This window comes from Oncorhynchus gorbuscha, linkage group LG16 (assembly GCF_021184085.1).
Source record: "Oncorhynchus gorbuscha isolate QuinsamMale2020 ecotype Even-year linkage group LG16, OgorEven_v1.0, whole genome shotgun sequence".
NCBI lineage: Eukaryota > Metazoa > Chordata > Actinopteri > Salmoniformes > Salmonidae > Oncorhynchus > Oncorhynchus gorbuscha.
The window spans coordinates 88715500-88721632 of NC_060188.1; the positions used below are offsets into that span (position 1 = coordinate 88715500).

General features: G+C 39.0%; 1 protein-coding gene across 1 annotated transcript in view; it reads right to left on the bottom strand.

Moving 5' to 3' along the window:
* The window catches only part of LOC123999858 (CBP80/20-dependent translation initiation factor-like), a 139988-nt gene extending 135848 nt beyond the window's left edge, over positions 1-4140 (bottom strand). Inside the window, exons 1-2 of the mRNA XM_046305866.1 lie at positions 3904-4140; positions 3416-3607 (exon numbers count right to left, since the gene is read on the bottom strand). The gene's annotated coding sequence lies outside the window, so the exon portion shown is untranslated. The remainder of the gene's footprint in view (positions 1-3415; positions 3608-3903) is intronic.
* Positions 4141-6133: the final 1993 nt, after the last annotated feature.

Below are 6133 nucleotides of genomic sequence, written 5' to 3' on the forward strand. Positions count from 1 at the left end.
ATAACTGGTACAATATAACATCTAGCTATATAGCTGGTACAATATAACATCTAGCTGGTACAATATAACATCTAGCTGGTACAATATAACATCTAGCTGGTACAATATAGCATCTAGCTATATAGCTGGTACAATATAACATCTAGCTATATAGCTGGTACAATATAACATCTAGCTATATAGCTGGTACAATATAGCATCTAGCTATATAGCTGGTACAATATAGCATCTAGCTATATAGCTGGTACAATATAGCATCTAGCTATATAGCTGGTACAATATAACATCTAGCTATATAGCTGGTACAATATAGCATCTAGCTATATAGCTGGTACAATATAGCATCTAGCTATATAGTTGGTACAATATAGCATCTATAACAGCTGGTACAATATAACATCTAGCTATATAGCTGGTACAATATAACATCTAGCTATATAGCTGGTACAATATAACATCTAGCTATATAGCTGGTACAATATAACATCTAGCTATATAGCTGGTACAATATAACATCTAGCTATATAGCTGGTACAATATAACATCTAGCTATATAGCTGGTACAATATAACATCTAGCTATATAGCTGGTACAATATAACATCTAGCTATATAGCTGGTACAATATAACATCTAGCTATATGGTACAATGGTAACATCTAGCTATAGCATCTAGCTATATAGTTGGTACAATATAACATCTAGCTATATAGTTGGTACAATATAACATCTAGCTGGTACAATATAGCATCTAGCTATATAGCTGGTACAATATAACATCTAGCTATATAGCTGGTACAATATTTACATTTACATTTAAGTCATTTAGCAGACGCTCTTATCCAGAGCGACTTACAAATTGGTGCATTCACCTTATGACATCCAGTGGAACAGCCACTTTACAATAGTGCATCTAAATATTTTAAGGGGGGTGAGAAGGATTACTTTATCCTATCCTAAGTATTCCTTAAAGAGGTGGGGTTTCAGGTGTCTCCGGAAGGTGGTGATTGACTCCGCTGTCCTGGCGTCGTGAGGGAGTTTGTTCCACCATTGGGGAGCCAGAGCAGCGAACAGTTTTGACTGGGCTGAGCGGGAACTGTACTTCCTCAGTGGTAGGGAGACGAGCAGGCCAGAGGTGGATGAACGCAGTGCCCTTATTTGGGTGTAGGGCCTGATCAGAGCCTGGAGGTACTGAGGTGCCGTTCCCCTCACAGCTCCGTAGGCAAGCACCATGGTCTTGTAGCGGATGCGAGCTTCAACTGGAAGCCAGTGGAGAGAGCGGAGGAGCGGGGTGACGTGAGAGAACTTGGGAAGGTTGAACACTAGACGGGCTGCGGTATATAACATCTAGCTGGTACAATATAGCATCTAGCTATATAGCTGGTACAATATAACATCTAGCTATATAGCTGGTACAATATAACATCTAGCGGGTACAATATAACATCTAGCTGGTACAATATAACATCTAGCTGGTACAATATAACATCTAGCTGGTACAATATAACATCTAGCTGGTACAATATAACATCTAGCTGGTACAATATAACATCTAGCTATATAGCTGGTACAATATAGCATCTAGCTGGTACAATATAGCATCTAGCTGGTACAATATAACATCTAGCTATATAGCTGGTACAATATAGCATCTAGCTATATAGCTGGTACAATATAACATCTAGCTATATAGCTGGTACAATATAACATCTAGCTGGTACAATATAGCATCTAGCTGGTACAATATAGCATCTAGCTGGTACAATATAACATCTAGCTGGTACAATATAACATCTAGCTGGTACAATATAACATCTAGCTATATAGCTGGTACAATATAACATCTAGCTATATAGCTGGTACAATATAACATCTAGCTGGTACAATATAACATCTAGCTGGTACAATATAACATCTAGCTGGTACAATATAACATCTAGCTGGTACAATATAACATCTAGCTATATAGCTGGTACAATATAACATCTAGCTGGTACAATATAACATCTAGCTATATAGCTGGTACAATATAACATCTAGCTGGTACAATATAACATCTAGCTATATAGCTGGTACAATATAACATCTAGCTATATAGCTGGTACAATATAACATCTAGCTATATAGCTGGTACAATATAACATCTAGCTGGTACAATATAACATCTAGCTGGTACAATATAACATCTAGCTGGTACAATATAACATCTAGCTGGTACAATATAACATCTAGCTGGTACAATATAACATCTAGCTGGTACAATATAACATCTAGCTGGTACAATATAACATCTAGCTATATAGCTGGTACAATATAACATCTAGCTGGTACAATATAACATCTAGCTATATAGCTGGTACAATATAACATCTAGCTATATAGCTGGTACAATATAACATCTAGCTGGTACAATATAACATCTGGCTATATAGCTGGTACAATATAACATCTAGGTATATAGCTGGTACAATATAACATCTAGCTATATAGCTGGTACAATATAACATCTAGCTATATAGCTGGTACAATATAACATCTAGCTATATAGCTGGTACAATATAACATCTAGCTATATAGCTGGTACAATATAACATCTAGCTATATAGCTGGTACAATATAGCATCTAGCTATATAGCTGGTACAATATAACATCTAGCTATATAGCTGGTACAATATAACATCTAGCTGGTACAATATAACATCTAGCTGGTACAATATAACATCTAGCTGGTACAATATAACATCTAGCTGGTACAATATAACATCTAGCTGGTACAATATAACATCTAGCTGGTACAATATAACATCTAGATATACTGCCAACTGTCTCAGCTGGGTCTATCGTTCATAGTTTATGAGAGTAACACAAATCTGCGAATAATAACAACAAAGACGGATTTCGGGATCCCAACCCGTTAGATATCGAAATCGGTCGGTGTTCTATCGTGCAGTGCGCGAGCCAGAAAATATGTTGAACGAAAACATCTGTCCGGTCTCCGGTGCTTCCACGCCCTACACTGGCTGACTAGCCCCATTGCCTGCCTGGCTGGATCTGCCGTCTGCATCTAACAAAGGTGATGCAACCGAGGCTGACGAACTAGCTACTAAAATGTCAACAGGTTTGTCTGGCTAGGAAGTCTGCATAGGACATTTTGATAATCAACTAATGCAAATGTAATTTAGTTGAATTATAACCCTCAAAGTTAAAGCCAAATGTTGCCTGTAATAATTTTAGTTATACAAGGCAGTCACAGTTTTACCGCAAGCCACAATCAGTTGAAATGTACTCAAACGTTATTTAGCCACAGGGCGCAGTGCATTACACACCCGTAGCTAACTATCTACCCTACTGTAGTTTAACACTTAACCGGCAAAAACATCATTTCAAAATAAGACAGAAAGCAATAGATCCTCACCCAAATCTTGGATTCGGACAGCTGGGGATAATCCTGAAGAACCTCCTGATATTAAACCCGCCGTGTCATCGGTGTATTTCTCCGGAGAGAAATGTGTTCGGAAAGAAAAGATTACGCTTCCAGACACCGGGGAATGCAGGAATGTGACGTTTAGGCCGGTAAAAGGAGGCTTGGATTCTGGGAGCCGTAGTTCTGTATGGCAGTGAGATTCCATTCAGTCACAGTGTCAGGAGCTGTCATTTTATTTGTTTGGAATAATACAGACTTGTTCAAATAGTTGAGAAGGGTCAATTCATTCATGGCAAACATTGAGTTTGTTCTTATTTCTGAAGTAAATTTCAATTGATATCCGCGCTTATAAACCCAGGGTCGTTTTCTATTGTCCCTGTGGGCCGAATTGATGGTTATTTTAAAAACATTTAAATAATGTAAACTTTATTTAACTAAGCAAGTCAGATAAGAACAACGTTTTATTTATGACAGCCTACCCCCGACGACGCTGGAAGTCTCCAGTTAACGTGCACGCAGACTCAAACAGAGAGAATGGGCGCGTTTGAGCGGATCATTTTTGTCAAGTTGATGATTCCCTGCATTTCAAAGGGTGTTGTATTATATGGGGTTTTATTAATACAAATTGTCCGATTTACGCCTAGCACTGAGGAATAATAAGAATTGAAGACTCCGTTCAAGATGTCCGACCGTTGTTCTCAAGGTAATCTACTAACATTCCCATAAACCAATTCATAGATTTCCTATATCTGGGTTGCATCCGGTTTATACTGATCAATATTACATGTGCACTTGGCACTCAGTGCACACAAGGAGCAGCGACGAGGTCATCACCTCATCCAAAAACATGGCAGACATTGGATGAATATAACATTTTAATATCTTCAGGTGTGAGTGATGTAATAAAATAAGCCTCAGCGATAATTATTTGAATAATTCAATGGATGTTTTGTGCACGAAGGCAGTACTTGACTCGAGCCAGCCTGAATGCTCATGACGAGCTATTCCAAGTTGTCAAATTAGGGTTTGTAAAGTCATGAAAGGTCATGGAAATTAGTTTAATAATTATTGTTAATGGCATTCATGAAGACACACTTAAATATTATCAATCACTTAAAAATCGACATATCAGCAATCATTGGAATGACCCTCCTGAGTGACGCAGCGGTCTAAGTCACTGCATCTCAATGCTAGAGGTTTCACTACAGACCCTGGTTCGATCACAACCGGCCCATGATTGGGAGTCCCATAGGGTGGCGCACAACTGGCCCAGCGTCATCCGGGATAGGCTGACGTAGGCCATCGTTGTAAGTAAGAATTTGTTCATAACTGACTTGCCTAGTTAAATAAAATAAACAATGTCTGTGTGTGCCAGTGTAAGTGGGCCATTGTCCGAGGAGAGAGAGCAGCACATTTCAGAAGCAGGTATAAAATAACGACGAACAACAGACTAAATAGATAGCTAATTCAAAACGTAACTTGTAGCAGTTATCTGGTTAGTATAGTATAGCTAACGAAGCGTTCGTGTCGTTGTCGCCTTGCCACCGGCACTGTAGAGCCTAAATAAATCTGCACCGTTGGAAAACTGGGATTCGCCTCTATTAAACAGTAGCCATGTAATTGTACCAACGTTACAAATATTCTAAGAATAGCCTAATTGACAAATAACTTGCGGTGCATAGATCTCCCCTGAAACATTAAGAGCCTCATATACACTGATTTTCTTTTAAATACAACATGTAAAGTGTTGGTCTCATGTTCCATGAGCTGAAGAAAAAACATCCCAGAAATTTTCCATACGCACAAAAAGCTTACTTCTCTCAAATTTTGTTCACACATTTGTTCACATCCCTATTAGTGAGCATTTCGCCTTTGCCAAGATAATCCATCCACCTGACAGGTGTGGCATATCAAAAATCTGATTAAACATCATGATCTTTACACAGGTGCACCTTCCTATGGGGACAATAAAAGGCCACTTTAAAATGTGCAGTTTTGTCACACAACACAATGCCACAGATGTCTGCGTCTGCTAAATGACTTAAATGTAATGTCTCAACTTTTGAGGGTTGTGTGCAATTAGCATGCTGACTGCAGGAATGTCCACCAAAGCTGTTGCCAGATAATTGAATGATGATTTCTCTACCATAAACTGCCTGCAACGTTGTTTTAAAGAATTTGGCAGTAAGTCCAACCGGCCTTACAACCGTAAACAAGTGGAAGCTGCTGAGGGGAGGATGGCTCATAATAATGTCTGGAACAGAGCGAATGGCATAAAACCGTGTGTTGGATGTATTTGATACAGTGACGATTTTAGCATGCAAACCTGGGTTGGGCAAACTCCAACCAAAACAATGTGGATGAATGCCAGCAAAGCCACAACACAACACTAAACAATACATTAATTGCACTATAACGGTTACAAAAGGTGCCCACAAACTGTTAGGGCCTAGGAGCTTTCTTTTCAGCACCATGTAGTGAATCCTTACCACTGCTACACCTGGCTATCAGCAGAGCCTGGCAGCGAAACAGTTAATTCAGCCTCATTTACTGCCTTTTAATAAAACATAACTGATATGGCTGACTTGCTTAAACAAATGTGGTTTCTACTAACAAGAGAGATGTGCAAACTATGGCATAAGGGGAGGACGAACGGATAAGCGCGTTCATTGGCTATCTAGCTAGCTTTGTTAGACCCCGATTGGTGCT